Source organism: Pteropus vampyrus, unplaced genomic scaffold, assembly GCF_000151845.1.
Source record: "Pteropus vampyrus isolate Shadow unplaced genomic scaffold, Pvam_2.0 Scaffold28, whole genome shotgun sequence".
Taxonomy (NCBI): domain Eukaryota; kingdom Metazoa; phylum Chordata; class Mammalia; order Chiroptera; family Pteropodidae; genus Pteropus; species Pteropus vampyrus.
The window spans coordinates 5,188,532-5,197,525 of record NW_011888809.1 but is presented as its reverse complement, the minus strand read 5'-3'; the positions used below and the strand labels follow the sequence as shown (position 1 = coordinate 5,197,525).

Below are 8,994 nucleotides of genomic sequence, written 5' to 3'. Positions count from 1 at the left end.
GGCTCTGGCATCTTCATGTCACCACAGGGGGTCTTGGTCTACACAGGCAGCCCCAGAGCCAGTCTTGTGGTCTGGGCAGTCTGTAGCCTCCTGGCCGTGCTGGGCACCCTGTGCTACGCTGAGCTGGGAGCCCTGGTACCCGAATCTGGTGGGGGAGTATACCTATACCCTGCGAACCTTTGGCTCCTTGCCAGCCTTCCTGGTCATCTACACATTTGTGCTGGTGGGTTGACCAGCCTCCATCGCTGCTGTCTCTCTGAGCTTTGCCGAATATGCAGCTCCTTTTTACCCTGGCTGCTCCTCACTGCCCCAGGCTATGCTCAAGGGTGTGGCTGCCACTTGCCTCCTGCTGCTAGTGCTGGTTGACTGCAGGAGCTCGCAGCCTCGCTGACAAATTTGTGCATATTTGCCAAAGTGTTCTCCTTGCTGGTCATCATTGGGGGTGGCGCGGTGGTGCTGGGCCAGGGCCGAGGCTGCACCAAAGCCCTCTGTCCACCTTCCACAACACGACGCAGCAGGCTGGATGAATCGGCATGGCCTTTTCCCGGGGCTTGTGGTCCTCTGATGATGGGAATAACTTCAGCTATGTGATGGAGAAGCTCAAGAATCCACAGGTGAGTCCATGATACTGCTTCGGGGGTGCGAAATCTCTGAGCATCAGCGGTTCCAGTTATTGTTATTTGAGTTAACTAAAACCATGAGAAATTGGCTGAAGACACTGGCTCCCTTCTAGTGCTCACAGGACCTGAATGCCAGCCACTGTCTACTTTGATTAGTCTGTGAAGTTCTATAAATAACAACTTCTCAAGTAAGCAGAGAACTTCATAGTATCTCTGAACTTTGTAGTGTCCCCAGGGTTCCATTTTGCTGCCTTGTGAGGTTGACATCATTTCATTTTTCATGTGGGAAAACTGAGGTTTAGAAAGGGGAAGTGATTTCAAGGTCACACCGCTAGTAAGAGGCCATGCTTGATAACTCAGCTCAATATCTCCAGGATTATTCTCTCTGGAACATTTTCGTAGAGACTTAATTTATACTTGCCAAGGCATGGGAGCCACTACAGGACATAGCAGCACGGTTCGGGGCAGGGAAATGGGCCAGTCCTGCCTGGCTCACCCACTTATGGACCTAGGGCGAGCTAGTCATTGCCCTGGTCGGGGATGGATTTGCAGGGCCCCTTGGGAGGCATTTGGAACATTTGGACTCTGGGTCACTAGGAATATTAACTCCTTGCTATAAATATATTTGCCCAGGATGCTATTTGTTTTCCTGTTCCCCCGAAGGAGTTTTAAATTCTCATAGGATGAGAACTGCCAGTATTTTCCTCTCTGTCCCTTGGGTTGGCTTAAAAGCCATGGCAGCTCTCAGCTCTCAGCAAAGGCTCCCTGGGAGGGGGTTTGGGAGACATTCAGAGGAGAAGAGGAGCTTGAAGACTGACGTCTGAGAGCAGAGAGAGCCAGGACTTCCGGGACCTGGTTTTTGTTCCTACATTAATTCCTTGTGCTTCTGTTCTTTGTCTCTAAAGTGAGTGAGGTCACAGTGACTGCCCTGCCTACCTCACAGGCCTTTGGAGGATCGAATGGTGCCATCACTGTAGGCGCTGCCCAGGGCTCTGAGTGCCTTAAACAGTTGTACTGTTGTATTTTCAGGTAAATGGTTAGTGTGCGCTAGGCTGGCTCTGGGATGGGGTGGGGACCACAGAGCAGGGGCCTCGGCTCATTATGTTCACAGGGACGAGACCCCTTTCTCTCTGAATCCAGGCCCTGGGTTCAGAGCTGCTCCAGAGAAAGAGCCAGGGGCCCAAAGATAAGTGTGACGAGCTTCCATGCCACAGAGAAGGGACTGGCAAGCTTTTCCTGCAAAGGGTCGGAGACTTAATATTTTAGGCTTTGCAGGCCCAACGGTCTCTGGCACAACGACTCAACTCTTGTAGCATGAAAACAGCCATCAATAAACCAATGAGTGTGGCTGTGTGCCAGTAAAAGTTTAATTACAAAAATAAGCAGTGGCCTGGCTTTGGTCTATGAGAATTAGTTTGCAGACCTTTGCTGTTTACTGAGTATTTTTGACAAAATTGGGTTTCAAAGCAAAAACAAAGCCTTTCCTCTGAATGCTGGGCATTTAAACTCCTGGCTCTAACTCTGCTCTTGGAAGCACATGCTAGGCTAGGTGTGTCTTTGTTCATTTCACATTATTTTCCAAGGAACTGCAGAGCCTGTGTCAAACCTGGGCCAGCCTCTTGCCCATGCAACGGGCATTTGAGTGAAGAATTAAGGTTTATTTACTCGAGAATAAAACCAGGAAATCTCTCTGTTCTTGTGGTGTCTTTGCCAGAGACCTGTCCATGGCACAGCTCAGGGCTCTGTAGCTGTCACAGCTCATTAGCTGGTGTGGGGATTGCCCAGGTTGAGTCAGGTTCAGAAGCACACCAGGTCCCATCCTTCTGACTTGGCATGAGGGGTTCCCAGGGATGCTGAACTTTCAGTGCTAAAAGCCAGAAAGTCCCAGGCAAACTGGGATGAATAGGTCACCCTACCTGGCCCTTGCCCTCAGGACAGGACAGGATAGGACACGATGGAGCCTTAGATACAATAAAGCAGATGTGCTTGTTGGGGAGCGGTCTCCACTTGCTGCTGGAGCTTGGACAAGGGAGATCTCCATGAGGCAGAGCAGTCTAGAGAGCTTCCTGGAAGAGGAGGACTAGAGCTGAACGTCAAAAGGCTGATGCATTTTGTGGCAAAATAGCCACATGGAAGCAGTAAGAACCTGAATCCAGAGACCAGAAAGAACAGGGCATGTTTGTGTCTCAAGGAAATATGGGAGGTGGCGGGGGGGAGCGGGGGGAAAGGTCGTGAGGATAGGTCCTGAGATCCTACTTTGTCCTCAGTGCCCCCAAGCCCTTCCTCATATATTCTCCTCCAATCTTTTCCATGGGCAGAAAGCTCTGGAAATTGCTTTTTATAAAATATTGAGAAATGGAAGATACGTTAATCAGGGGCAGATACTAAAATAGGAGAGGGTGCTACCCAGTGGTGGGAGGAGCTCTGCCTAGGACCGCGGCACAGCCCCCCAGGGACAGCTCTGTGCCGAGTCTGAGAGAGGCCTTCCTGCATCTTGGTAAAGAGCGACCTCGTCTTGGTTGCGTTTCATGTTGCATCGTGTCGGTGCCATGTTCTGGGCTCATCAGGGCTTGCCTGCGCCTCTCAAGATAAGCAAGAAGACTTCTGGAGAAAGCCCCCCAGGAGATGGGGGGGCAGGTACCACGGACATGCTTCCTACTCTGGAGTCCGAAGATGTCTATCCAGGGTGGCCCGAGCCTGGGGAATGTTGGGTTAAGTTCTGTGGGTCCCCAGAGAGGCCCCTTTTCTCCATTTGCTCCTGGCTTCAGAATGATGTGCAGGGCTAGGGGTGTGGAGTAGGAGGGAGCAGTTTTCATCCACTACTCAGTTTTTATTGAATGCCTGCTCGAAACATTCAGCGGGTGAGTGTGGGGCACCTGGGCCCACAGCCCGTCTCCAACTGTCTCCTTCACTTCCTCTTCGCTGACCCTCACACCTTGTGGAGAGAAAGAACAGCAGGGAGTCCCATATTACAGATTCCCAATGATCCTCGATTTCCAGCTGAGGCCACTGAGGGTCAGAGTAGAGCCCGTGGGTGTAGCGGCCCTCAGTCATGGCCTTAGTCCTGCGGACCCAGAAACTAGGCAGGGTTGGCGTGGTGGGTCCTGGAAAATCCCAGCTGGCATGATCAGTGAACAGACGACTGTGGGCATCTTTAACTGTCCTGTCTCTTCTCTGTGCCTCTGCTCTCGTGGTTGCCCCTGCTGGAACTCCCTCCCCTTCCCACCTGCCCCGATCGCGTCCGTTCTTCAAGGAAAGCCCAGCGTAAGGCCCTGATCATTCTGGAAGCTTTGGTGATGGCTCCTCTCCCTTCCCATCCCTGCCAGCCCCTCTGTACCTCCACTGTTCTGATTGGTTAGCGGTCTCCCAGCACATCGGCCCGTTTGCGTGTGCAGGGACTCTGAGCCCACGGAGGAGGGGCACACAGCCCGAGTGCCCCCAGGGCCTGGCACATGCTCTGTAGCCAGGATGAGCTTGGCATTGCACTGTTAAGCTTGTTTTGGGGGCTTGCGAAGGACCTCACCGCTTAATGCATGGCCTCTTCTCTCTGCCTCTACAGCAGAACCTGGTGTGGGCACTGACATTCTCTGTTCCCATCGTCACTGGCCTGTACATCCTGGTCGACATCAGTTACCTACTAGTGTTGTCACCCAACGAGATCCTTTCTTCCGGTACTATGGCTGTGAGCTGCAGGTGAGTGAGTCACGTGATGTGTTCCTAGGCCACTGGGCAGACGTTCAGGATGGGGAAGGATAATGCCCCATGTGTATTTCAACTTGCCTCTGATGTCTTGCTCGCTCCATTTCCAAGTGGGACTTTGCAGTGGTCTTCCAGGTTGCTGCCAGAGTTCCCTTCCTTGATCCTTCTGTTGTCCCAGGAACGAGGTTCTGGGGGTCTGGGCCTGGCTGGTGCCCTTCGCTGTCACACTCTCAACATTCGGCTCTGCCAATGGGACGTTTTTCAGCGGAAGCTGTGTGTGCTGTGTGGCTGAGAGAGAGAGGGCCACATGGTGAGAGACAGGGTCTGGGCTGGCAAGGTACTGGGGCTGCAGGCGGGGTGCTGGGGCTGCAGGCGGGGTGTTGGGGCTGCAGGTGGGGTGCTGGGGCTGCAGGTGGGGTGCTGGGGCTGCAAGCTACGCCTTCTCCTGTCGGAAGCTTTAGCATTCAGCTCGAAGCAGGACTTCCCCTCTAAGATGTCACCGTCTCTTCTTCCGAGAATGGGACTCAAGCCTTCAATGCTTCTCCTTTTGAAATCTAGTCCCTTTACTTTTAGGTTTTGGGAGATCACTGTGCTGGGTCACCCTACGGAGGTCGTAGGTGATGGGCATGTTTGTGCACATCAGTAGTGGGGAGCAGTGGGGAGCAGAGCCAATGTGTACCTTCTTGGCCTCTTCCTGAGGGCACTCTCTGTAACATTGTTAGTTTTTGCTCCCATAATGCTACGGTAGACAACCCCTAAAGCTCAGGGCTTCCAAAAGCAAACATTTGATACTGCCCTTGCTTCAGGCTGGGCTTGTGTTCAGATCTTCTCTTTCGGACTGTGAATCCTTTCTCATCTCAGGGACCCAGGCCAAAGCAGCAGGGACTCCTGGGGCATGTTTTGCCATGGCAGGTGCAGGGGCTCAAGAGATCAAGCCGAACCACACAACCACAGGTAGAGCCACTGCTGTGTCGCTCCTGCTTGCATTTCATTGGCCGAGCCCAACATCAGTGAATGAGAAACTATATTCCCCCCACAGAGGTGGGGAGAGGGAGTATTTAATGACCAATGATACGGTTTTACCACAACAGCCTGCTATCCCGCTCTGTGCTCCATCCACATCTTTTGGCCCTCTCCCCGCTCCCGTTCCCCCAGCCCTGTCTCTTTTTCTGTCCTGGGGGTGAGCGGTAGAAAGTCATAAAGACCTGGCCTGGTCTCTGTGTCAGCTCTCCACAATCCAGCCCCGCATCCTAAGCTATTTGAACCTTGGCTGGCCTGGAGGGACAGGCACCCCAACCTGCACCCTGAACCTGGTCACTCCAGGTGAGCCACAGCTCTGCATCTGAAAGCCGTGGGGCCTGGAGACAGTTAGGTTGGGCACACTGGTGTCCAGAGTGAGTTTAGTAGGGGACGAGGGCTGGCAGCTTCCCGGGACAGACACACACTGCGGCTGCCCTGGGGGCTGCCTGACACTTGGCTTTGCTCCCAGCCCCGACTTCTGTCCATGGTTCATGTGCATCATCTCACACCAGCTCCAGCTCTGCTTTTCACTGCTGCAGTGGCTTTGGTCCTGGTCATCCCAGGAAACTCCAGCACCATCATGAACTTCTTGAGGCGAGTGAGACTGTCTTCACAGGCTGAGTATCTTGTGGCCCTACATACACACGTGTACATGTGTATATAAATACGTGTATGCACACTTCTGGAAGTCTCCTATGTGTACGGACATTATATATAATATCTACCACACTTACCCACTTCCAGAAGCCCAGGCTCAGGGCTCCTGCGCATGCACACACAGTTCAGCTGTTCTCTCCCAGTTATGGCTCCAAAATTTAGTGTGCCTTCCTTCTCTTGTGCTCTGTTTTAAAAAATTCAGTGAGACGGATGTTTCGCCAAGAGACAGACGAATTAAAGGCTTGTGTTGTCTTTGTCATTTTTTTCTTATTCTTTTATTCTGTTGCTAAGATAACGTTAAAGACTATTCGGGCTTTACTCACACTCCTGTAGCCCTTGGCTCTAATGGGATTTTTTTTCTCGTAGTCTGTTCTGCATTCTGGACTGTGACCCAACGTATCTCTGTTGAACTCAGGGCAGACCCACAGCCAAGCTGTGTAGGCACAATCAGTGATTGCATCAAAGTGAGGAGATGATCCGACCCTCTTTATCACCTTCCCTGGGGCAGAGATGATAGGCTGTTGTGCTATCCAGTTGTAATTGTATAACCTCGTTTAAAGCTGGTTTAATGGGCAGATTCTTAAACCAACAGGGAAGCAGAATGTCTGAATGCAGAGGGAGTTTTCAGAGTGATCTTTCAAGCATCACATGTCTCCTCTTTTGTTGTCATAAGTATAATTATTCTTCTGGAACAGGATATGCAATGCTCGCTGTGACTTTCTTCAGAACATTCAGTAACAGACGTGGTTTTCCTTCTTATCATTTTCCCATGAGAAAAAATAAATCATTTTATGGTGAGAATAAAATTAAATCCACGGTGACTGTAGGGGGTCCTCAGCCTGAGATTGGGGAGCATGACTGAGAATGTCTCAGCACAGAGTGAGAATTCAACGAATTCATTTCATCTCAATTAGTACCCAATATCTTTGATCTTGACCACCTCAAGATATGGCTCGGTCTGGACCTTGCCTCCGAGGTTAAATGGTGTTTTCATTAGCCCTACATCAGCCACTTGACTACTCACATACTGGAGAAGCAGAAGCCAGGGTTTTGTCCACCTGTCACTAATTCTAAGGTGGAGGGATCAGCTATGAATGTGCTTGTCTCCGAGGGCAGCCCAAGCTTCTTCGAGATTCCACCACTCTCTTTTTTGAGAAATACAGACACTCTTCTGTCCCTTTGAAAGCTGTCTTCCTCTCTCCAGCCAGGGAAGTCAGAGGCTTGATCAGGAGCCACGTGGGTGACTGGGCTTGTGTGCGTGCCCCTTTGTCCTCGAAGGTGAAGGAGGCGGGAATGGGCCGTGTTGATCCTCCAGTGCCTCCTTGTCCTCAGCGCCTAGCGTCGCCTTCTCTCCTTAGTCTGTATGGATCAGAGGAGCTGGAGGTGGCTGAAGGGGCCTGGATGAGCTTGCACTTCTGCCCCTGGTTTGAGCCTAGTAGGCCAGCCAGTGCCAGGGCCTGGTAGTGAGTGGCTCAACTTTTCCTTTCAGCTTCCTTGCCTGGGTCACCTACAGAATCACCATCAGCTGTCTCCTGTACTCGTGGATGAAGAAGAAACGTCCCCATCCTTACGAGGTAGACTTTGGGGCCAACATTGGGCTTTTCCAACCCTAGGCTGTTGCATGAGGCAGGTCATTGGACCACAGCCTCCTTCAGGAGCCAGGGGAAGAATGTAAGGGGTGTCATATCTGGTAGAGAATTTCTGTATTTCCTGGGTGGAGGGTATTGAGGGACGCCTGAGTCAAAAAGCATTGACTCTGCTTGCTGGGGACTTATTTCACCTCTGGAGAACCCCATAGAAGGACAATAGGAGACAAATGCAGGAGGATGCACGCACCCAGTTGTATGCATAGAGCACAAAGAGGATCAGGCTGGTCCCAAAGCCTCTGCTCCCTGTAGCCCAGCAGGTGGCTCCCCTAGCCAGGCAAGGTATCATGTCAGGGACTGGAGGAGAGGAGCTGGTGGCAGGTGGAAGCAACAGGAAAGCAGGGAGGAGGGACATAGCCCAGGGGCCATATACCACCTCCCATGCAGCTCTTCATCATCCAGGTGTCTGTGCCCACTGCAGGTCAGCACCATCGTGCTCCTTGCTTCTTTCTGCCTGGTGCTGGCACCCATCATCAGCCATCCCCAGACAGAGTTCCTGTACATCCTCCTGTCTCTGCTCAGTGGATTCTTGGTCTATTTCCTGTTTGTCCACTTCCAGCACCAGCCCAAGTGTTTGCAGATGGCCACCCTGCATCTCCAGCTGCTCCTAGAATTTGCCTCAACCACTAAAAATGTTGTCTGAAGGGCTGAACAGGTATGCACTGTCCTCTTTGCTGCAGACACCTCTATCCTCACAGGAATGGCCTGGCCAGCTTCATTATAGGTTGACTATGCGGAATTCTAACAAGCTTGCAAAGTACTATGACACAGCAGTTGTGGAGTTTGGGGTTATCCACCCAGGACAGCATTCCACCCACCCCACCCTCCCCTCTGCACCTTCTCCTTTTGTATAGGTGACTCTCACAGCCACACTGCATGTAAGAGTAAACAGAATCTTTAGAGCTAGTTTCCCACTAGAGACAATCAATCAGTATATCATCAATACCAGATGATCTAGTCAAAGACAAAAAGGCAGAGAAACAACTCAAAATGGATTAAAGACTCCAATGTAAGACCTGAAACTATAAAACTCTTAGAAGGAAACATAAGCAGTAAACTCTCTGATATTGCTCTTAGTAATATATATTTTTTGGTATATCTCCTCGGGCAAGGGAAATAAAACAAAACAAACAAACAAACAAACAAACAAACAAACGGAACTACATCAAACTGAAAAGTTTTTGCACAGAAAAGGACACATCAACAAAACGAAAAGACAACTTACTGAATGGGAGAATATATTCGCCAATGATACATTCGATAAGGGGTTAATATCCACAATTTATAAAGAACTTATATGACTCAACACTAAAAAACAATCCAATTAAAAAATCGGCAGAGAACCTGAATAG

General features: G+C 50.9%; 1 pseudogene; it reads left to right on the top strand.

Moving 5' to 3' along the window:
- The first annotated feature begins 3 nt into the window (after window positions 1-3).
- LOC105289821 lies at window positions 4-8,285 on the top strand (annotated as a pseudogene).
- The last annotated feature ends 709 nt before the right edge of the window (window positions 8,286-8,994 follow it).